The sequence below is a fragment of the Hyposmocoma kahamanoa genome, unplaced genomic scaffold, assembly GCF_003589595.1.
Source record: "Hyposmocoma kahamanoa isolate Upper Pololo Valley unplaced genomic scaffold, ASM358959v1 86, whole genome shotgun sequence".
Lineage (NCBI taxonomy): Eukaryota > Metazoa > Arthropoda > Insecta > Lepidoptera > Cosmopterigidae > Hyposmocoma > Hyposmocoma kahamanoa.
In genome coordinates, this window is record NW_020654289.1 from 5,841,727 (window position 1) to 5,867,435 (window position 25,709).

The 25,709-nt window shown below is 36.0% G+C and overlaps 1 protein-coding gene across 1 annotated transcript in view; it reads right to left on the minus strand.

The window, feature by feature from the left end:
• The window catches only part of LOC113234955 (A disintegrin and metalloproteinase with thrombospondin motifs 7), a 184,967-nt gene extending 160,336 nt beyond the window's left edge, over positions 1-24,631 (minus strand). The window contains exon 1 of the mRNA XM_026470481.1: positions 24,354-24,631. The gene's annotated coding sequence lies outside the window, so the exon portion shown is untranslated. The remainder of the gene's footprint in view (positions 1-24,353) is intronic.
• Between the last annotated feature and the right edge of the window lie 1,078 nt (positions 24,632-25,709).

Below are 25,709 nucleotides of genomic sequence, written 5' to 3' on the forward strand. Positions count from 1 at the left end.
TATAAAGGAAACTTACTACACAAAATAAGGAACAAATATGAACATATTATTAACCATAGAACTAAGTCCAATTATGATAACACGATTTCGTTTAATTAAAGTAAACGGTTCTTTTATGGGGAACTATAATGTTTTTACAATATATATATAATTGACATAAGTTGTATATAATCATACTTTAAAATAGACTTTCTACTAATTGAAATTAAAGAGAAATAATTTTTTGAAATACTTTTTCGGCCCTGGTGTAAAGTCCTATTTTTCGAGATACGACAAGATCGCTTTCGGGCGTCGATATATTAAGCATATCATTTCCTAAGTTTAAAACTTACTTTAAAATTATTTTAATTGTAAAGTCATATTACAAAATTTGACCCCACGTGTTAGATAAAGATGAATGGAAAGACGACATGACAACTGAAAGTGTAGTTTATTTTGAAAAGAGCAATCCCTAGAGTTTCTTGCTCGTTCTTCTCAAGGAAGTCAGCACAGTGAACGAGTAGTATCTTAAGAAATAACGTTTTCAAGTGTAAATTTATTTTACCTACGGAATAAATGAATATTTAATTTTGACTTTGACGTTGACTAACAGTATAGTATTTACATGACATTCAATAAATGTAATTATTTACATTTACAGTTAGTATAATTATTTATACCAACGCAATTCTCTACCTTATAAGTAATATAATTAGAAAGAAGAAAAGGTACGTAATTCCTTTAACTGCCACGCCCTTGTGGCTTATTCTTTGTCAGAATTAGTCTACTAGTTTCCTCGACAGAAATTTAAAGCTTCTTAGCGAGAAGTTTTGCCTGGGATCCAAGGTTTCCAACGCAAAGACAGAAAGCTGTAACCAGTGGAGATTGGCGTAATTAAGCCCTTTGCTATTTTAGGCTAGTATGGCCAGAGACTACTAAATCAGGAAGTAATGAGATAGTAGAAACATAAATTATTAATTTTTTTATGGGTATAAACCTGGGGAAACCCTACATCGCGGGTGCCATGGACACACACATAGACAACTATAATACAGGTCATACAAATATTTCTCCTAGCCTTGGAATAGAACCCGGGACCTTTGCGTGTCAGATCAGCATGGTAACTGTTTAACCACGGGTGCAGTTTTTAAATTAAATTATAAAAAATTAAAATAAATTGAATAATAAAGCAATTTTTTGGCTGTCGTTGGTTGGCACAATACCATCTTATCTACGTTAACCGCGTTTTTGATATACTAAATCTTTACTTCCAAGTGTTACATAGCGGGTTCTTATCATCAGATTTACAGCATATTGTGTGCCGACGACAGTAAGAGTAAAAAGAGCTCGGTCCGCGACTCCACGTGGGCGGCAAGCCCATAAATCCTCACCCGCTTGTCGAGAAAATCGCGAAACTAAACTATGAGTGCAACTTGTTACAGTTACTAAGAATACTCTCTGTAAATTCACACTTGGTTGTATAAGAGACCTTGATTTTGCCGAATGCAACGTAAAAACCAATATTTATTTGTGTGGAAGCTTTACTGTCATTCAAAATCGGTCCACAATTGACGGAGAGACCGAAAAACATACACATCTCCTCATTTAATAACCTCCTCCTTTTGTTTGAAGTCGATTAAAAACAAACTTTCCAAAAAGTTTGTGTCCTCCCATTTTATCTCGCTTCTTATTTGTCTCATATTCCAAATACGAAATAGTAAATATTTATTTTGGTATTGAAGAAAATTAAAAAACTAATAGAAAATACAATTGCGTGACTCTGCATTGCCGATTTTCAGTCTTCATCTGTAGCTAGCTGTTCGCTTGCTGTACCAGGCTAATGTGTAAAGTAGACTAGAATCTGGCTTAAGTAATAAATTAAAGTTTAAATGTGTCTCTTCTAAATCTCAACTCAAACCCTACCTCAACACATATGCATATACTCTACATAATACAATAAAGGGTAGATTTAACGACTAACTTTGTTGTTCTTCTAATATATTAATAAAAAGACTTTTAAATTTAAAGCTGAGCCTATGGTAAGAGCCTGTTCTATATCTAGGGTACAGGCGGCGACGCGGCGAGGGGTAGTGGGCGAGCATTTACAATCGCACACACTTTCCTTCCACGTAACGAGCCGTCAGCCGCTCAATTTGTGACCACCTTCATTGTTATTCAGATTAACTTTTGCTCATGTTTGCTATGACTTTAAAGTGTATATTTACAAAGATATATATAATGGGAAAATTTAAAAAATAAAGTAGTTACTACTTTCAATTTTACTTGTTCGATGGTAACTCAAAAGTATTAGTTTTTATTTTTTTACGAGACTAAGTAACGAGACGACTAAGTCATGCGCCTCGTGTTTAGCGACACGCCTGTACATAATAGTGCCTATCAGAGCTTTAAATCACAAAGATCTGAGAGGCACGGCCACTGCACCCTTAGACGCAAGTAGACAAGTCTGCTTCTGCATGGCGGCAGAAATAGGTAAGGTGGCAGTACTTTTCTGGACGAACAACGAGCTCTAATGCTACAGCTTATTTAAACATATTTAGTCTCATTTCCAATGTCTGATGATGTTGCAGATGAATTGATTTTGCCCGTGATCATGGTGGATAGCACGAACTTCAAGAAGACTATAGCCAGCAATGAATGAAGTCGGACTGATAATGGCTAAGGTCCGTGGGAAAAGTACGAGTGAAATAACAAAACTCATTAAAAAACTTTACTGCAATAAATCAAAATGTTTATTCAAGTAACAATATTTCATTAAGGAAAATCGTTATCCACGAGTACGTTCACAAATTTTATGTTTCGCGGAACATAACACTTCAAACTATTTTTTTAATTCATTATACCCTTAAGGAAAAATAATGTTTTGCTTAACAACTATTTAAGTCGCGAACGCAGCTGATTCTTCATTTTTAGTACCATACACAATAGAAAATGAAATTATTTTTCCGGATTTAATTCGCGTATATTTGTTTTTTTCAAACAAACCAACGTTTCAGGCCCTTTACAGGTCCCATGGTCACGGTTGAAAATACTTTCATTTCCTTTGTGTAACAATCGCGAAAACCTAAGAATTCAATACATACACAATAGAGTTACATCTTTCATCTTTGTTGTCTATGGTGCTTCTCTTATCTAACCTTTCCCCTACCGCCCCTCACATACCTAGCGCAAGGTCATTGTTAACAAAGCGTAATGACCACGTCAACAACATCTAAATAAAAGTATAGACACTAAACGGTAAAAGTCGTGTTAGCCTAATAGTTTGACCTACCGCCTCTCAAGCAAAGGGTCGTGGGTTCGGTTCCGGGCTTGCACCTCTGAGTTTTTCGGAATTTATATGTGAAATTTACTTTGAAAATCACCATGGGCTTTTCGGTGAAGGAAAACACCGTGAGGAAACCTGCACACATCTGCAAAGAAATTTAGTGATGTGTGTAAAGTTTCCAACCCGCATTGGGAATGGCGTAGGACTTTTTTATAATACCAAGGGCTACAGCGCAAGATCTCCCATTGTAATAGAAGGCCTGTGCCCCGCAGTGGGACTGGTACTCGTATATAGGCTAACTATATTATTATTATTTTTATAAACAGTAAGACCTCTTTCAATGTTTCTAATTTTATTTGTTAATATCAACATCTGTAATTTAATAAAAATTAAATTTACTACTAAGCATAATTTAAAGATGAATATTGTTTTAATAACTCTGGATAGGAAGATTTATTGAGGATTGGCTAAATAAGTGAAATTATCATTACAATTTCAATGAGTTACTTCTAAATTGAGTACACGTTTCACACAAACTAAGTTAACAGCTCGTAACTTTGTATTTTACGGAGCGCTGCACTAGCGTAAAGGACACGTTGAAATCTGGCACATTAAATTATTTATGACTCAACGCCTCTTCTCTGAATTAACTTCCGCGTTCTAAGTTTAAATTTTGTACTATAGATTTCCGTTATTGCAGGAGTCATATTTTTTATCATCATCATCATCATCAGCCTATGGCAGTCCTCTGCTGGACGTAGCCTCTCGGCCTTTTGATCATTACTCATTTGCAAACCGTGGTCGCCACTCACGAAATCGCTTCCCCATCGTATATCGGTTCTTCGACAGATATGGCCAGTCCTTTACCACTTCAACTTGCATCTATCAGCTATGTCGATGACCTTAGTCCTCTGTTGAATATAACCTTTTTAGTACAAAATAGTGTTTTAAGCAATCGTCGCATAATGAGGGTTCTCAAAGCCGAGCACCGTGTTTAGGCCACCTAATTAATAGTTACGAGATTTTAAGACACAATTTTTGTATACAATACTTTTTCTACGAGTACAGAAAATAATTAAACAGAACCGACATTTCATGTATATTTTGCTAACAATTCATGACAAAAAACATGAATTTTGATTCAGAACTAAAATGAGCGCCTAGATATGGTTTATCAAAATTATAATTGACAGATAAAAGTACAAAAGTAGAAAAATTTAATACAGCATAACAAATCGCCTCTAGGGAGACGGTTTAGGCCATAGTCCGCCATACTGATTCAATGCGGGTTGGGGATTTCAAACATTTACAAGCATTCACCAATATATTTTCTTTTTATTCAAATGCGTGTAAAACTCGATTCAAGCGCTGCAACATGCTTTTTGAGCATGTATGGCGTGGTACACGTCTGCGCGTAAAAAATACGTCATGGGCATAGGCTCTTAGTGAAAAGCATTGCTAAAAGAATTGATTGAAACCAATCAACCAGTCCTGGTTTTAACCGAGTTTTCACCCGAAATGTGGGGTTTTAACCCATTTCTGCCCGAAATTGTGGGCGGAAACGGCAAATACGGAATTCAGTGTAAGTAATTCCATATTTATTGACGAAAAAGAGGCAACTCTACATTATGTGGGTATTATATACCCAAATATTATCCACCTTACAATCTTATGGAAACTCGCTACTAAGGATGCATATTACATACAATTTTCCTGTGTATAAAAAATGTGTATAGGGTGTCTAACACAAATAAATATTACTTACAATAAGTGCCAAAACAACACACTGTAATAATTTTAGCTAGTTAATAAACAAATTTTAATTTTATTTCTTTACTTGCGACATATCACTAATTTAATGCCCACATACCGTCTATTGAACTGCATAATCATATGCACAGAGTCGTAACAAGCTCGTAAAAGACGCTCGGTATAACGGACCAGGAATCAATATCCCACGTGCTTCCCCCATTGGTCACGTCTAACCATTTACTGCTTGCCGTTTCACCGTTGTTATTCTAAAATTTTGTCGTTGTAATAACTACTACTATATGACAAAAAGGCCATGGTTATAGGAACTATTAGCAAACCATCGAAGCATCATTTTGGAGTATAAGAGCGACAATAATTTGTCCCAATATTTACCTGCTTTTCTTTAAAATCTAGGCTCTCATCGGTGGGGTAACCAACAACCATCTCAGATCTAACTTTGAATTCCTGGTAATACACGACATTAACTTTTTATTATTTGATCTAAATAACTTCGTGTAGGTCTTCCCCCTTTTCTGTTTGCTTCTATCTTTCTTTCTATAATCAAATACACAAACATCTTTTCCCTGAGGTTATCTGTTGTCTTCAATAAGCTTCCTTTATCCTGCACTATTCGTAACAGCAATGAGGACATTGTCACAAAAACGTTCTGTCTAACTAATTCCTTCCATTTCTTCTCCAACACCACATATGAATTAATCTCGAAATTAATCATTAGAGCTGTTCATTAACACGAATATTCGTAACTGCACACGGAATAGAATATTGAAATAATCAAAGACATACGACAAAGCAAAACAGGCCTTATTGTGAACCTTACGAGTATATACATTCTCCTGAAGTGTTACAACTCAAAACTTCAGAATAAGGAATATATGTTTGTCAATACAAACAGTAGAGAACAGGGTAAGTGGCACGCTTTACGTAACGGCAGCATTTGTTTACCCTATCAATAGTGGTCTATTGGCTTTGTCGTAAGCTGACTTTCCAACGCGGTTTGTGAACTCGCTAACAGATGTTTTCAATGAATGGATGGCCGAAATATTTGACTTGTACTCGTTACAAGGGCCAATTCTGCGACACCTTTCTCAAAACTACTCATTATCATTACTTAGTTAAATTAATTTTACACTTTTGGATTTTGTAATATACATATAATTGAGTAAAATAATTAAATATTTTGTCAGGTTCATAAATATAGGTAGATTTTGTGTCCAATCTACAAAATATTCATATAGTATTATCCTCATTCGAACATACCGAAGTCTGCTTCAATTATAACAAAATACTAAAGTGAGTATGTTGCTTAACCTCTGCAGTTTAAAAATAACATGCAGCTGATAGCACCACGTGCGATAAAACTAACGAAAACACAAAAGATCATGAGTTACAAGATTCTGGAAGCTATTTATCACTTATTAAACAAAATTAAAAGACATCGATCACCTTTAGTTCATCAGGTACGAGACGCTAATACAAAATACCTAGTCGGCAATTGCGAACGTTTTACGTTATGTGAAAAGTTTGAAATATTCTTGGAAGAACGTGTTCTTCTAAGAATATAGAATATAGGCGCCCATTTTGCATGTTGTTAGAAATTCTAAAACGTTGTATTATTATTTTCCATACCTTTAAACCTGTAGTTTTAATTAAAAGTACATAATAGGAAAGAGCCTCGGCCTGTCACCAGTTCCGGCCAGCACCTTGAAGATATTGTAAGTAATAACATGAATGAATTTCTTCAATGTTTAACTTTTGATTAATGAAAAGTTATCAAACAACAAGTAATAATTCGTATTTAATATTCATAACAATATTGTTTTAACGATAATGAAAATACGAACAGGATAAACTTTGCTCCTACTTTTGTACATTTTTGTACGAACAAGTCTGACGTTATTTTTTGTAATTTTATTTCTGGTTTACTTCCAAATTTCTAATTGTATGTTTTACAAAATATAAAGATAGCACAATAATAACCAAAGGAATACAATCAACAAATGAAACAAAATTCGTTAAACGAATTTTCGCTCTACATAAATATGCACATGGAAAGATACAAATGGCGTACATCAGAGTTGTTCCAATTTTGAATGACAAAATCGATGCGTTTTCTATTAATTAAAAAAAAAAAAATCCACATTTGAACACTCCAACATAATAAGAAAAAGATAATACACATTAATATCTACTGCAAGAAATATGGTAAATGTTTCTATGACTAAGCTACAGAGGACTTCATAGTCCTCCCTAATATTCTGCAATATTTTAACCGTAATGGTTAAAAGAAGAAAAAGAAGATTTGAAGAGTCTAATTTAGACTCTTTTATGTTTTTAGTAAAACTGAAAAATAGATCAACAAACATTTATATCTTTAATTCACTGTTTTTTATAGACAAAGATTATACCATAATTATTATTATTTATTGAGTCAATATTTTCATACTTTCACACCCAACATTGTTAATCCAATCAAAAACAAACAAAAGTTTTGCACAAAGCTTGCACCCAAGAAAGTAAAAAAAATCAAACAATAAAACGTGTAAAAAAACCGTTTCAAAGAATTTTTTAAATATCGATTGCTCGTGTATCGTTTCTCGCGTACACAAGTACAAAGGGAACAAGCCCTGCCATAAAAAATTACGAGCGCGCGAGCTCCCGGTTAAAATAAAATTCGCACGAGCCCAATGTTATACACCCATAAAAGTGTTGGATGCGGTACTACTTTTTATTTCTTGCTTTTTTTCTATTTTCCTGACGTATGATTAAGAACAATACAAACAAGTCGTTGACTGCAAATGTGTCTTTTGCAAGTACCGAATTACCGTATCAAACATGCTTACGCAAAATAACGAATTGTATTCAAGTCATTGGAACACTCATTGCATCGGGATAAGTTAATTGACACATCTTAAGTATATATACTAACTATACTAATTGATTAACAATGTCATCATTATGAATTTGTTGTATACATGAATAAAAAATTGTAGTCACGAAGATAAGCAAATGCAATATTCGAGAACTTCTCGGGTCATGATAGCTCTCAACAAAGTCGATAACGAGTTATTTTATAAACACGTACTAATTGCCTTTAGATATATGTGCAATGTCGTTACTCTATGTATCGTAGGTATTTGCGATCGTCAAATATTTAGCATTGGTGTGCAGTTCTTATCAATAAACACGTCAGTTTATGAAATGGATTGGATTATTTACAGAATGAATATGATGATAGTTCTCATTGACTTACAATTATATGGAGGTCGGGTCCGCGCTAAAAAGTGTCCGAACTTATAGGGCGTTAAAATCGTATACAGATCGTCATTCACGCTTTAGTCTTCGTTTGTTCGACTGACAGCGAAGCAAGCAAAGTTAGACAGTACTGCGATGACATTACAATTTAAATTCAATGTTTTAGCTTTTTCATATTCCTTTACATGTCACTACGTTTAAATAGTTTGACTTGGGACATTTTTTTCGTGGTTTTTGTATTAGACCCGTCGTCCATTTATTTGTAAGTCAATGATAGTTCTACATCGATTTACAGTTTCAATAATGATTATGAATGTAATAATTGATTGATCGAATCTGCAGATCGAATAATTATATTCTAGGAGTCGTCGCGTATGTAATAAATAAATCATAAATAATTGAAAGACGCGGTTGCAATGTTCTTTAATCGATTTAAAAATAAACGAGGCGGTTCTCAATTGGACTATATTCTATATTTCTTATTTATCTTCCTCGTTTTTTGTGTCAAAAATATAAAACTAAACATGGACGGGGTATTGCAGTGTTAAACTATAATCGTTAATTTAAATAGCACATCCGATATTTCCTAGATCGTTGCGTGTGTATTCTATTTCTGTCGGTAGTCAGCCGCCGGTCAGAAGCGTGCAAGTTCAGGGAAACCAGACGAGGAAGCGGTGAAATTGGGCCAATGTGCCGAACCACATCTGTACTTGACTGATCTAGGTGGTTAGCCAGATGGATAATCTGGATTGCGCTAATTCTGGAGTTGACGATTTGATAGGTTTTTTTTTTTCATTTCATTTGTGCTGATTTTCCTCTCTGATCTGATGTTTCGAGTATTAGTAGTAAACTTATTAGCTTTTGCATCATTTTTGAATATCGAATATGTTTTTTGCTAGAAGGGTTTTACTAAATTTTGACATGCTTTAGTAAATTGCCCATGACAGTACCTCGAAATCGAACGAAATCAGTGTCTGTTTGCGACAATGCTCTAATCTTTGAGAAAATAAAAGAGAGAGAAAAGTAAATACCAGTAAATGTTTCAAAATTATTATTGCTATATATTTCGATTGTATGTATGGCAAATCAAGACTGAAAGTGAGAACTCCGTAACCCGATTTCACGCCTTAAATTCAACCATTTAAACTGTTTCATGCACTGTTGCATGTGAGTATGGCACATTTGTGTCAACGCCTCTTACGTCAAAGATTAAAACGAACTGTGCCAATTAGGTCTACTTTCCCGCCGTCGTTAGATTCGGAAGCGAGCACGTACGACCCGAATTTAACATAGTTGCCCGGCTGTGTATGGTGTGGTGTATTACAGCCAAAGAACGGGGGCAATGTTCATCTGGAGAAAATGGAACGAGGAATGGCGAAGATCGCATTAGTCAACATAAGGTTTCTTTCATTGAAACCATATTCATATTAACACATTGAAGGAGAGTATCTAACGTTTCAAGAGTGCCGTCGAATGAAAAGCTTTTAATCGACAAAATGGAGCCTTTGCATACTTACTAAAATTTTTGTTTAGAAAGCATATATTTAATATCATGGAGAATTGACCAACTTCGTTTGAAAGTCTGTAAAACTACTTTCACGCAGAAAAGTATTTTTGTTATTTTTGTAACGGCGACAAAAATTTACAATTTTTTTTATAATATCATGTGACGGAACGAACAAGTCGTGCGCCTGATGGTAAGCATATCGATAACAGTTGCAATGCCAATCATAGCTTTAAATCGCAAAGATCTGAGGGGTACTGCCACTGCACCCGTCACCATGAGACATTAGTTGACAAGTCCCGTGTGTCTGTAATTTCACCAGCACGCTTACCCTTCAAAACCGGAACACAGTAATGCTGACATTACTGCTTGGCGGCAGAAATAGGCAAGGTGGCAGTACTATCCTGGACGAACTCTTTCACAAGGAGCTCTACTGCTACAAAAAATAATAATAATTTACCAAAAGCACTAAGGTCTGAGAAAAACCTTATGCTATTTAAAAAACAATTATACTAGTTTGCAAAAACAAATATTCCCGATTTAAATCTGGAAAAATAGTTTAATTTCCCAATTATACTAGCTATTAACTAACAAAATGTACAATGTGTAAAAAAAATGTAAAATGATAAATCCCTAAATTGATTGTCTAATTATTTGACATTTGAAGTTAATGACGTTATTAATATTACGATATTATTCTGACATCCAGTTACTGTTAAAATGTACCCATGTAAAAACATCGTCGCGTTTAAATTCTGCCCGACTTATTAAATCCATGTCGTGCACGCCCATGTAATATTATTGAAAAAGATACATATTATACCTGGTTTAGTCTGTCCAAGTGCACGTAAGTGAATGTAAAATATACCTTCAATATTTGTATGCCTAATGTTTATATCAGCTTCTACTCACAAATAAACGAATTGTTATTCACAAATAAATGAATTAATTAATCGCGAATTATGTGAAGTAATATAAGATGCATATCACTTGTTACTGGAATATGTCTGATACGAGCGACAGCGGGCGACGTTGATGAGTACTTGCATATTAACCTAATATCCGCAGGTGCTGTAAATTGTATACAAATTCCCTTACGAAACGGGGAAAAATACTGTTACTATTTGTTGAATCGGTTCTCCAGCAGCGTCGCCCAGACATAGGGTTTTAGATATGATGGAACAGACATATTCGTTGTACAAAAGCTATTAAATAAATAAAGATTTAAAAAAAATCAAACTTCGTTTATACAGCGCGCGTGTGCACTGTCCAATTTAAGGCGAAATGGCATCGTTCTTGTGTAGGCTTGACGCGTGTGAGGTACACGCTGAGAAATATATTGCACGATGTTTAAACATTTCCCTTTTAGAAATAAAATATACTTTCGTACTGCAAAATAAACTCAAGGAAGAAAAAAAATATCGAAATAGCTCTAGTAATAATAATAATCGAATGAAACTGATTTTTCTGTAGATGTAGCAAAAAATTGAAATTTTGCGGAACTGGTGTTTTTATCGAGCGAAATTTGGTCAATCGTGTTTCTGCCCCATAATTCACTACCGATATTTTTTATTTTCATTATCAATTAAAAAGTAAATTGAATTCGTATTAACTAACTACTACTAACTCGAAAAATTGATTTTCTGTTTTGGGTCTTTTTTTATATTTCTATGTAACGGGACGAACAAATAGCGCTCCTGGTGGCAAGCGACATGCCTGTCCATAACAGTTACAGTACCACTCAGAGCTTTAAGTCGCAAAGATCTAAGAGGCACTGCCACTGTGTAAGTCCAATGTGCCTGTAATTTCACCAGCACCCTTACCTTTCGAAACCGGAATGCAGTAATGCGCACTTTACTGCTTGACGATAGAAATAAGTAGCGGTACTTCCCTGGACGAACTCTTTCACAAGGAGATCTACTGCTACTAATGCTGGTCGCATAACACTTTAATGGTTTGTTGTTCGTTTATGGACTATCATTAATTTCGTGACTTACGTGATGATGTCTAGGTACATTCTAGCAAAGATTTGGCATAGCAAAGTAATCAACTTCCTTCATTTATTATGCTTATCGGTGTAATGAACTCCTTGTGCGACCCATCCACCAGTTTGGCTAGTAAAGGCATATCTTTGATCAGGCCAACCACACGTCGGGTCCGGCTTCCTTAATCGTTAAGAGAATTTATTTTACTGGTTGGCTAACTCTAATGAGCTACATTAGTGCGCTTTTTAGGTATCGTAAAGCTATCTACAACTTAGGTACGTTAGTTCTGGCATGTGATGAACTACTAACTGTAAATTTAACTACACAGAATTCGGGTATAAATGAGTCATACGATAAAATTTTCCCGTTACGTTTACTTGAGTAATTAATTACTGTGGGTTATTTATAGATAGATAGTTAATGTAGGTTTCGTAATTTGATTTACAGAAAAAAGTTCGGATACTAGAAATACTACTACTAACTGCCTCCGTGGCCGTACGGTTAACACACTGCCACGCAGAGTCTCGGGTTCGATTCCCGTGCCGAGAGAAATGTTTGTATGGCGTACGTTTATTTCTCTCGTGAGTTTGGGTGTAATTTGTAGTTGTAAACGTGTGTGTCCATGGCACCCGCGATACAGGGTTTCCCTAGTGCGGGGTAATGAGTATGTGCGCGCGTTATTATTAATGCAAAGACCGAACACCAACAAAAACTCCTTCGATCCGGTTGGATTCGAACAAGCGCCTTCAACATACCGTGCCTAACGCTCTCCCATCTGAGCTACGGAACGAACCAACAGATCTTACGAATTTTTCTATGTGCTTGTTGCAGATATTTGTTTTTTGTTTTTAACGGTTTTTTGTGCTTGTTGAAATTCAGTCAATAAAAAATAATTGAATATCATTTAAGTCGCAAAGATTTCAGGGGCACTGCCACTGTGGCCGAAACCTTGAGACATAAGTTTTTCAGTCTCATGTGCCTGTAATTTCACCAACACTCTTACCCTTCAAAACCGGAACGCAGTAAAGTTCACATTACAGTTTGGCGGCAGAACTAGTTAAGGCAGTACTTCCCGGGACGAACTCTTTCTCAAGGCACTCTACTGCTACTGTAAATAGTTACGTAATTAAACTCAAGCCAGTGTCCATAGTTTACGATTTAATTTTGATTAGAACGTACAAATTTCGAATAAGGCTTTGAATGAATATAATATATGTATAACAAAAGTGTAATACATTTGAAGGCCATGCTAAGTTCAGCCATCGTATGTACGTCGGCCGCTTATCATTAGCATTCAATGCGCTCTGGAACGTTACCGAGTTATCGCACTCACTTATACGCGTACCTACACTGAAGACATTAGTGATAAGTGTTTATACTTAACGTCATAGACTATAACAGACTTGGCCGAAATTAGTAAAAATGTTACATGTATTTATATTTGGAACATTTTTGTTTCAAATATAAATGAGTATTTACTTAAAACCGACAGGACTATTTAAGTTTTATTTTTAACCGACTTCAAAAAAGAGGAGGTTCTCAATTCGACTGTATGTCTTTTTGTGTGTATGTTACGCGATAACTCCGGTATTTGTGAACCGATTTTCATGATATTTTTTTTGTTGGAAAGAGGGTACCTCCATAGTGGTCCCATTTCATTTTGAAGGAAATCATCTACCTCTAAGAGTGGCTGATCACGCATGAACATTCATTTTTTTAAATAGCGCCTAAATTTTACTTAAGGAGCAATTATTTTAATGGTTGCATTTGCTATTCTCCAAATCAAGGTATTTTTCTCTCTCAATATACTTTGAGTAGTGAGAACCGATTTTTATTATCTCCTGTGTGAAGTCCTGTATAGTGGCGAACTAGGGATATTTCAATAAAACTTGGCAAATATATGTAATTCCACGTACTTTTGAGGTCGGTTTTTTTAAGTACTCTGTGCTGAGATTATCGTTTCTAACTATAAATTGTATAAAATTATAAATACACAAGTTTATTATATTTGTTAATTGAATTGTATTTAACCTTAGTCGCACTTTCCTGATTTGTTCTGCAAAATTATTATTAAAAATTTACTTATTATTCCGTAACTTATTTATTATTCCGTAAATAAGTTTCCCCGTTTTGCAGCAGCACAAACGCAAACCGCGAAGTGCCAAAAGCAAAAAAAGTTTCATTACAAAACATAGGAATACAATAAGTTTGTTATTGTTTACAATTCCTGATAAGTACGTATCTTCACGGGACATTCGAAATGTTTAGTTGTTATATGGAAATAATGGGTGTTTTGTGGTTACAGTTTTTACAGGAGTTAATTTTAAGTTTTGAGTTTCTTAATTAATTGTTGCTTTGTAAGCTGGTTTGGCTCTATAGCTAACGCTCAATAAAAAAATAATAAGTAATAACTTAGTTGCTATTCAGGTATTGCTATGCCTTTCGCTAACGGTGATGACACCTATACTTCAAAGAAGATTTAAAACCCTTTCAAAAAAGTCCGGTAGAGTCCTGAACCGGGGTCCGTGCCCACCTGGGCGCTCTTAGACCCGCTACTCACATTTCTATAGGGTTAAGAGCCCACAGCTTGCCCTTTTGTTCGGTGACTCAGTCAAGGCCATCAGCGACCAACTATAAAATATCCTTCATAAAAAGGAAGGGTCTTTACAACAATGACCGTACTCAGTTTTTTACTTATTTTACATGTTAATGCCAATGTATTATTCAGTACCTACTTTGTTTTTATGTTCGAAGGAAACATACCTTTATTTTATAGCGAATAACAATAACAAAGATAAAAATGTAAAATAGATTTCAAAAAACCGACCTCAAAATTTCGTGGAATTACATTTTCTTTGCTCAAGTTTTATTGAAATTGGTAACCGGAAAGTGCGCGAAACTGGATTCATCCCCTAGTTTGCCACCTTTAGAGTAGGGTGTAGGGTAGTAGAGTGGAATACTTTCTTCTTTATTCAAATGGGACTAATACTGAAGTACCCTCTTTCCAACAAAAATAGAATCATCCAAGTCGGTTCAGAAATGCCGTAGTTATCGCGTAAAAAAAATGCAGTTGAATTGAGAACTTCCTCCTTTTTTGAAATCGGTTAAAAATTATGCAGCATGGCTCAAATAAGCCTGTCCCAAAGGATGAAAATTTTTCTACTGGACACTTAATTAATTTAGTAATAGTATATTATAAATATGTACAAAATATATTTATCTATAAAGTGAGATGCTTACTCATCGGCCACACTCCCATTTTATATGACTGCTGTTAATGCTTGTTTATGCATAGTAATTAATATATCGTGGAACTTGATACGCTACAAGTATAACTGCTATCCATGTAGAGACGATGAGTATTTTATAATTTTACTTCTGTGAATCAATTAAATAAATAAACGCATACTGAGTTCATGAAGTATATTAATGTATCTTTAATAATATAGGTACTACATAGTTACAGATTGAGCAAAAACACAGCATTAAAAGTTAAAGTAATTATTAATGGCAACCCTATTAAAACGCATCAAAGTAAAAGTATCTACCCTTTATTTTATAGAGCGTAAATATTTACTTAAAAAAGTAAGCGTTCATGTAGTCTAACACCATTTTACATTCTAATTGCTTGTATTAAGTGATCCTTGGACAGACAATGAGTATTTGAGCCGTTCAATGACCAGGGCCTGGCAACAATACCGCATTTAGGATGTGACCTTAACACTGAATAATACAAGGCATATTGTAAAACCTGAAATTCTGTATTAAACTATTTCCGATTTTAATGAATAGTTTAAACTACTTTTGGCTATAAACATGGCTAAAACACAATTTTTGAACATATTAGGGCTCCGTTTGTCGGACTAAAATATTGCATTGTTATTAGTTCGTTTAAAAACTTTTTATACTGGTTTAAATGCGTAGGCATTGCTTGATGAATATAATATTTGGAAATTTGATATCAAATCCATTGTAAGATTTGCTTTCCCCATATTGGACCGTCGCGTCATAACAACTACCGGTGAAACGTGGTTAACTTCCAGTCAGGCAAAGCAAGCGTACTGATCGTCGAAGTTCGCCTTCGGCGTACGTCGTTGTGGGCCATTTACAATTGTAATATGTAGCTTTTATGTAATTTTGTAAATATTTGAGAATGTTTTGTAACAAACTTAGTAGCAGTAACTTGCTCGTTTCTGCCGCCAAACGGTGACGTGAGCAAGGCTGCGTTTCGGTGTTGAAGTTTGGGTAAGTTTGGGTAAGGTGCTGGTGAAATTTAGGCACATGGGTATTGTCAACTTATGTCTTAGGGTGACAGACGCAGTGGCAGTGCCCCTCAGATCTTTGCGATTTAAAGCTCTGAGTGGCACTGCAACTGCTATGGACAGGCGTGTCACTTTACCACCAGGTGCATGACTTGTTCGTCTTGTCACTAGGTACACGCAGGACGTTAAGATGCACTTTAATTAAACATGAGCCCTTCCATAGTTTTTATGTAGTGCATTTTCCTAAAAAAGACCTTTTCAAATTACTGCTTAACTCCACCACAGTAGTATAAAATCTTAGAATTAACGATATTCAACGTATAATACTATAATCAATAAAGCTTTAGCAGGTCACCATTATAATTGTAAGTCATTTAAATCAAAGTTAGCACTGTATATACCGAATACATTTTCAGAATATTGTAATTTCGATTTCGGTTCAATTTCGGCAAAGCTCAAAGATACCTCTATGACGTATTGTATATAGGAATCACAGACCACATAAATACTAGTATAGGAACATTTGAGCAATTGTGCCATAGTAATTGTACTATGATGTACAGTATGGAATTTACATTCTGTTTTAAAGTTGTTCTATTGTCTATGGTCGTTTCGAAAATAATATTTTAGCGCGCATTTTAAGAATAGGCGGGAAGAACTGGTGAATCGTAAAGGTATCGTATTTCATCATGATAATATCAAACCACACACATCTTTACAATGCCGTTAAAAGTTATTGTAGTTAGGTGGGGAAGTGTTATCTTATTCGCTGCATTCGCCCGACATTGCCTCTTCAGATTTTCACTTGTTTTTCGTCTTTACAAATTCTTTCAATGAACACGACTTTGATGACAAAGAGTCCATCAAACGACACAGAGAGCGGGTGCAGGTCGGGCGCGAGTCGGGTCGGGACCGCTGCAGGTCTAATTTCGTGTGTTATCGTCCATATAAATACACAGAATTAGACCCGTCGCGGTCCCTAACCGACCCGCGCCCGACTCGCACCCGCTCTCTGGTATATTTTTGGTGTCGATGTTTGTTTGTGACTGTAGTTGCGTTAGTGTTATGTTACATAGTTATTAATTTTCGCTGAGGAAGAGTGGAAAAATTAACAGCATGAAAAAATATTCAACACAAATCCAGCAATTTTGTACGATTTAACCTTCACTGGGTTCGTGGTTTAATCAATTAATTTACTTCCATTATTATTTTCTATTTATTCTATATGGGGCGGCAATTTCATACATTAAACCCTACATTATGAAATCGTGTTTTAGAAAAAAATTTCTATCGGATTTACTTGCACTTGATTACGTACCTAATTATGACGTTAGTCTGTACCACGGAATTAATTTAATTGGTCTGTGGTCAGTACACAAAGTTCTTTAGCAAAATTTGTAAATTTGTTAAAAACATTTAACAAGAGACTGTATGGACGACAATAACAGTGTACAGTTGTGACAATGATTTTTTAATTATCTATTGTAGTTTAAAGTGTGTCGTCCTCATTTTGCATAAGTAAGTTTTTGTAACGACCAGAAATCGATGGTTGTTGTTCGTTTATTTTTATCACTGTTTCATATTTATAGTTTAAAAATCTTTTCGGTAGTACCATAGACCGTTGTACTTAGTTTTACTACAAAACAGAGCTGCTGTTTTTCAAATTAAATGATGAGACAGCGCAATCATAAAATATGTGTTCCACAGCCGGGGCGCCACATTTGCAATAGTGAAGATACTTACCTAGTACGTGGGTTATAACTTTCCACTTCACGATCTGACCGTTTGGTGGTGTGAATAAAATAAATTAAGATGTAATTAATTACTTTACTAGTCAAAAGTTATTATGCTACATCGAGTATTTTGATCATATTAATTGATCATTGCATCAATAATGTTACGTTGGAATTCGTGCTGTAATTTGGTAACTCCTATGTCTATGAATGCATTTTTTTATTTCTACCATCTTATTTTACATGTCTTATTACATTACAACTAACATTTATTACGCGCTTAGATTTTTCTGGCAGTACCAGTGAATATCCGCTAGACCTAGCCGAAGTCAAAATGCAGTGGAGATTTTTTTTGACTGAACGAACTAGTCATGCACCTGATGGTAAGCTACACACCTGTCCATAACAGTTGCAGTGCTGCTCAAAGCTTTAAATCGCAGGGTGACGGGCGTAGTGGCAGTGAGGAGCAACGCCACTACTCCCGTCACCCTGAGACATAACTTGACAAGTCTCATATGCCTGTAATTTCACCAGCACCCTTACCCTTCAAAACCGAAACAGTAATGCTGATATACTGTTTGGCGACAGAAATAGGTAAGGTAGGCCCTGGCCGAGCTCTTTCACAAGGAGCTCTACTGCTACTAATCTAAGATTTAGGAAGACGATCATCAGCAGTGAGGGACCAACAGACGAGGAGGAGATTTGTGTATTAACTTCAAATGGTATTTATTACCATAAGCTATTTGTCACTTACTTTCGACGAAATCTACTGTATCCATGTGGATTTTTACTACTACTGACACCTTAATGTCAATAACATTATTATCATCTCTATTCACCTGCACTTTTTAGCATAAAGTATCCTTGGCCTTCAGCGGGACCGCCAGTTGTCGGGAGACGGGTACGGAGTCACTGGCGGCGCGGGCGCACTGAGTTCACGGCGAGGGCTTCTTTTATTACTCCAGTCCATTTAACCCATTTCATTGACGTAATCTCGTTTTATCGCCGTTGCCGTGCTCCAGCGTTTCAAATGCCCCAACAGACTATGCATAAATATATTTATGTTCATGTAATCTCGGAAATTCAATTTGCTCAAAGGTTCGCCGGGTTCATATTCAGATAGCCTGATTATTGTAATGCATATAGGTTTACTGCTATGGATTGCAGTAAAAAATTGAGTTCCATCAATGAGTTTTACGATCGGATAAGTCATTGGTACTGATACAAACGATAAAATGCGCGATTGGAGCTCGGCGCCTACTTCTTTAGCTAACATCACATGTGATTTTAAGATTCGTACAGTTCGTTAACTCAATATGTAAATCTTAAAATAGTCCCGTAGGGCTGCGTCAGACGATGACACAATTGACCCGGCGACCCGCACGAGGCCTGCCAGTTCTCACGCGCCTACTGCGAAAATTAACAACGACAATTTAATTGATATAAACAGCCTATGTGGTGATTTCGAGGCCAGAGGAATTAATGGCGCAATGGGACACTAAGTGACAACCGCCCCAGGTCTCAATGTGTGGCGCCAACGGTCGCCGTAGTAGCATATGGGAAATTAGCCATCACGTGTTAATTTGTAACCATAAAATTGAATAAAGGATGTTAAACAAAGAACACAAACGTTTGTTATTTATTATATTCAACAAATGGTGAACACCAGATTGTTGTTAAAAAAATCACATAAAACAGCTAATAAATGAAAAAGTAGAACGAGCGTAATAAAAACGATAATCATGTCATACTAATTACTTAGAAGCAAATAAATTTAAAAAGAAATTGTCGGTTCAAAGAGCGAATTGCCATGCAGCCTAACCCAAATTTAGGTATCGAACATAGAAAACGAAGTCATGCTCGTACTAGTGATATGAGCAATTTGGGCGGCCTCGTAATTTCTCCCGTAATAAGTGAAGTATCGTCCGCTAACCAGTGACAATGGCAAAAATTAACACGTCTAAAATACAGCAGTCGTTCACCCTAGTAGCTTTTAGTCAGGGTTGCCATGCCTTTGCGACCTCGTTTCTACCGCGTCTGGAAATGAGTCAGATTTTTCTTGTTCCTTTAGTTCGAAGCTCATTGGTTAAACTTCCCCTGATTAATATCTACCTACGGCTACAAGCATTTTGCGTTTGTTTTTTGCTACACACGTTGGGTTAGATGCATAAGATTCATTTTCGTAGTCATGTTTATTTTGCGACTTATTTCCAGTCGCGGAATATCGAGTGTTAGGTCATGCCTATAATTTTTTATACCAAGATCCAAATTTTTTGTGCCAATTTGGGTACGGAATTAATAAACTGGATAACGAAAAGGCTCTAGGTCATTAATTTATACATTGGAATTCACATTTTTGGGTCATAGACCGAATCTATTCGCTCGTAGAATCTCAACTAATTCCTCCACGTTTCGTTCTGAGATACTGCGAAACATAAATTTGAAATTCAAATTCCTTGAGAATTTTCAATGTCATTCATATGAATTATTTAAAAGCAGTGCTATAAACATTTACTACACATTTTCATAATGACTAATTCTTTTTTTACAATAACGTTTTCTATTTTAATTTACAATTTCGCCGTTAATTTGTTTAAGTGATGTACTGTGATTTATTATTTGACATAAATGGACATAAACAATTATTCTCAAAACAATGTTTTTATTGTAACTCCATATTCCAGCAAATTTTTAATACTCAGAAGGTTACAAGAACATGGTCAATAATTATTGATACAAAACCATTGACTTACAAATAAATGGACGACGGGTCTAATACAAAAACCACGAAAAAAATGTCCCAAGTCAACCTATTTAAACGTAGTGACATGTCAAGGAATATGAGAAAGCTAAAACGTTGAATTTAAATTGTAATGTCATCGTACTGTCTAATTTTGCTTGCTTCGCTGTCAGTCGAACAAACGAAGACTAGAGCGTGAATGACGCTCTGTATACGATTTTAACACCCTATAAGTTCGGACACTTTTTAGCGCGAACCCGACGTCCATATAATTGTAAGTCAATGTACAAAACGAATCATATATTGTGCCAATAAAAAAACGTGTTATTCAATAAAATAAATATTACAGTTAATATAGCTATGTCTCTGTCAATAAACAAGTACTAAGCAGCCAATACAAGTACCATTTACTATTATATTATAACCCAAATTTTTGTGTAAAATAATTTCATTTTTTATCATACATAGTGACGGGACGAACGAGTAGTGCAGTGCCATCCAAAGCTTTAAATCACAAAGATCTGAGTGGCACTGCCATTGCACCCCTGAGACATAAGTTTAACAAGTCCCTTGTGCCTGTAATTTCACCATTCAAAACCGGAACGCAGTAATGCATAGCAGAAATAAGTAAAGTGGCAGAACTTGCCTGGACGAACTCTTTCACAAGGAGCTGGAGCTCTACTGCTGATAGTCAGTAAAACAATGCGTTTGCATTTCATGTGTTTTGTTTTCTTTAGTAATGAAATTTTGATCATCACGAGGAATCCGCTGAGTGCGTAAGTTTCCGACAACGACTGACGTCCACAACGCGGTGGCGACACGGGCGCGGCGTCAAATGTCAGGGGGCACAAAGCCACCACCTGCATACCTGCCTAATAAAACACATAGAGCCGGACGTCAACCTTTGACCAATGAATAATTTTATGTGTAATTCGCAATTCCCATTCGTTTTCGAATTTTGTTTAATTATTTGATTCCTATTTAATATTCAACTCAATAATTTTACTAAAATTCATAACACGTTATCATGCATCAATAAAATAAGTACTTTATTTGTAACAGCAGTAAGATCAAGGTTCAGGCATAGTAAAATAATATAAATATGGTGTTTAAGTCCGTACAAGTAACAGCGCGACTTGTTTGTGTGCACGGCCACCGCGCGCCGTGTACGGACGCACACATTCGCATAATAATGAAAGGCGCATGGGATCAACGACCAGTGATATGCAACGCGAGTGCATGGCGAGAATATGCGAATATGTGCGTCCGTGCACGGCATGCGGCGGGCACGCACTCACACAAGCCGCGTTGCTACGTTTGTAATGAGTTCACATACTTGTATTATAATATGGTTCAGAATTATGTTAGCTGCGACTCTATAACATGTATAAATGGTTATACTAAATTCATTTATCTGTTTTCATAAGATTGTTCTAGTTAGTAGCAGTAGAGCTCCTTGTGAAAGAGTTCGTCCGGGGAAGTACTGCCATCTCACCTATTTCTGCCACCAAGCTTTAATGTCAGTATTTTGAAAGGGTAAGGTTGCTTGTGAAATTACAGGCACATGAGACTTGTCCGAAGTCTTTGCGATTTAAAACCCTGAGTGGCACTGCAACCGTTATGGACAGGCGTGTTGCTTAACACCAGACGCAAAACTTGTTCGCCTCATCACTTGATACCATAAAAATAAGTATATTATAATAATAATGTACCATACAACCACACTAATTACCTGAACTCAGAAAATTCCCTGTATTTCAAGTATCAGACCACCGGAGCTCAACCCAGGACACCTATTATATTATGATCAGACTCTCGTTAAGACGAGGTGCATATGGCACTAGTTAGGAATTAAGCAAACCTAACCCTATAGAGATGAATAACCGTATACAAAAATTTGCTATCCTGTGACGATGTGCATCTCTAGAACGCATATCTACAAACATGGTGCCCCTAATGATTTTGGTACTGTAGCGTCCTAGAACTACACGGTATATATAATGCGGGTATATATAGTATTCATCCACCATTTTTTTATATTTGAATTAAAAAAAAATTAAAATAAGTCATGAAAAAATACATTTTTTGTTACTTTAGTCCGTAATTATTTACGGCTTTATATACTTAACGTCTAAACTTTTGTATTTTATTGTTCTTTAAAAATATACATAATCGGTTCATAATTTATCGTAATTCATATCTATTAATAAACATTATTATCTCAACGTATTAACAATGAACAGGCGCCAGTTGTAACGTAGCGACTCTATTTATTTCATTTATCAATAATGGGTCTGGGTGCCAGTCATTGATTACGTCGATGTCGGACCTAATGACTTTGAACTCTGCTGAGTATGAACTGAACTCTATATTTGTATAATTAAAAAAAAAAGCGAAAGCGGTTTTATACAGGCTGTTAAATTTGTCGCATTATACTGGAAAGGGGGTGTTTTCATGTGAACAATTTTGATTGCGCGGAACCGTGTGAAACCGACCTTAATGTATAATTGTACTTACTCAAAATAATAAACATGTGCCATACAATCACACTATTGCCTGGTCTCAAACTAGGGAATTCCTTGCACAATGAGTACCGTAGCAACGGAATTCCCAACCCAGACCACAACCAATTTAGAAAATTTCATTTCCCAAATTGGTCCTGTCGGGAATCGAATCTGGGACTTCGTCATCCAGTGCCCACCGTGCAAACCATTGGACTGCCAAGGTCGTCAATAAAAAAATAGGGAATCATCCCCCTTGTGTAACGTAATTAAGGTGACATCTGACATATCTAGTTCTAATTTTCCAAAATAGTAGTGGATTCATGAATTCTTATTATTATATTAATATTAATTCGTATTATTACACAATGAAAACCGAGCTTTTAGAATTTGCCAAAGAAATCTTAATACATTGCATTACTGTAATTCAGTAACGCTTAAAATTTTATATATGAGTAGGTAACTGTACACAAGTACGCAAATTTTACACACACGATTTTACACGTATACATTATTACGTACTACTAAGTAATTCAATATCAATGAATTACACTCAAAAGCAAAATCGAAAGGAGGCACAGTTTACTCAGCTGTACTACGTACGTAATATACAGCGTGTTTTATTTTTGCAACTTCTAAATTGCAATTCTTACAGTAAGTACTTAAGTTAGAAGCTTCAGTTGCTACCTGAGTTTACTGATCTCATCGTACTTAGTGTTGAATGGAACTACATCACTTCAAACGTTATAATTTACTAGTTTCACACATAAAAGAGTTTATCCTGTTAATAAATTACACAAAAAACATTAAAGCTATTGTTATTTTGCAAAAAACTACTTACATCACAAACGACAGAATTTGTCATATTTCGGTTCAAGTTGTGTATACACTGACCTACCTATTTCGTATCATTCTGTTCATCGTTGGAATGGTAATGATAATACTTTACATTTTAAAAAAAATTTTCACACTTATTTCTCCGCAACCTGTATAAATGTTACTAGGTCAAAATGGGAGTATGTGCTTGAAGAAGTATATTAACCACCGATTAGGCACGTAATACTGAGATGAAATTGGGTTGTATAAATAAAATGTTTGGGTTTACGTTACGACTTACCGCGGTTACGAACTTTGTTTAGGCGGACTTTTCATCGGAGATATTGGCATTAATTATTGCAGGTCGTAAAAGTATTTTACTTCAGTTTTTTAAATTTCCGTTAGTGTAGATTACTTTTTAACTTTATTAATAGATCCAAAATCTCTAAGTGCTCGTTACAAATTGATCATAATTTTGTGTAGCCCATAAATATAATAGCCCAAAAATATAAAGCTGATACTTACTGGAGTCAAATAATAGCCATGGTGCGCGCAGACAGACACCAGACTTCAATCAGTAAAAAGTGAAATTTCGCGCTAGTGACTTTGATCACTCGCCGGAAAAACGTGGAGACAGTTCACGATTCGCGCCAAATATAAAACAGAACACGTGCTTTTTGAGATTGATATATTCAATTTTTCTGTAAGACAGTCCGTTTTAAGTGAAGAATATTCGATATTTTCGGTTTTATTTTATAGATGCTGCGTGCGGTGGAGTGGTGCGGCAGCGCGGGACAAGCGCGCGGCGCGGCAAGTAGCGTGCCACTGACTGCGCGCGCGTTCACCCGATCGCTCCCTCTTCTCTTCCAATTTTAAATATCGAACACTTGCGTTGCGTATGCTTTTCCGAGAGTAGGTATAGGCGCTGTAGATGCCCGCCCATAATAACTGAGTTTACACACAAAGATCTCTGTTTCGCGCTTCATACGGTAATGTACAACTCCCGTCTTCACCATGTGAACTGTCGGTATCGCCTATTTCCGGGCCTACGATTACCACTGCCACTGCTTAATTACTGGAACCTTCGTGGTCTTCAGCACTGCCATGTTTATAACTGTAGGGGAGCCATCTTTAACCCGGCCACAATTCACAAATGCTTGCACAGAGCTGCTAAACCAATTTTGTATCTCTTTCGTCAAATAATTTGAACGTACGCAGTGTTGCTAATACTCCTGGGCCCCGATCGCAGTAGTAGTACAACTCCTTGTGAAAGAGTTCGTCCAGGGAAGTACTGCCACCATACTTATTTCTGCCCCCAAGCAGTAATGCTCACATTACTGCGTACTGGCTTTGAAAGGTAACGGTGCTGGTGAAATTATAGGCACATGGGACTTGTCAACTTCATGTCTGAGGGTGACGGGCGCAGTGGCAGTGCCCCTAAAAATATTTTAAATTTAAATCTCTGAGTGGGACTGCAACTGTTATGGATAGGCGTGTCACTTACCATCAGGTGCACGACTTGCTAGTTCCGTCACTCGATATCATAAAAAAAATCACCCACCCTTTGCTTCGACTGCAGTGTAACTGCACGGCTGTTGTGGCTCTAGCGTCGGCGGAACACGGTGTGGCCTAACCTTGGCGAAATCAAAGAGAAGACTCAGTCCACATAAAATTTATTAATAAGATGAGGTTAAAAAAACAAGAAGAAAGGCTGTAACAAAAAATAGACTAATATAAAAACAGGCACAATAGTATAAACACACTCTCTATAGATAAATCATAACAAAAAGTGGACTTACCCAAAAAGGGCCTGTATTTGTATGAATATTCGATGCTTTATAAGCAGTTTATGTTTCATAAGGTTTACATGATTAAGGTTAT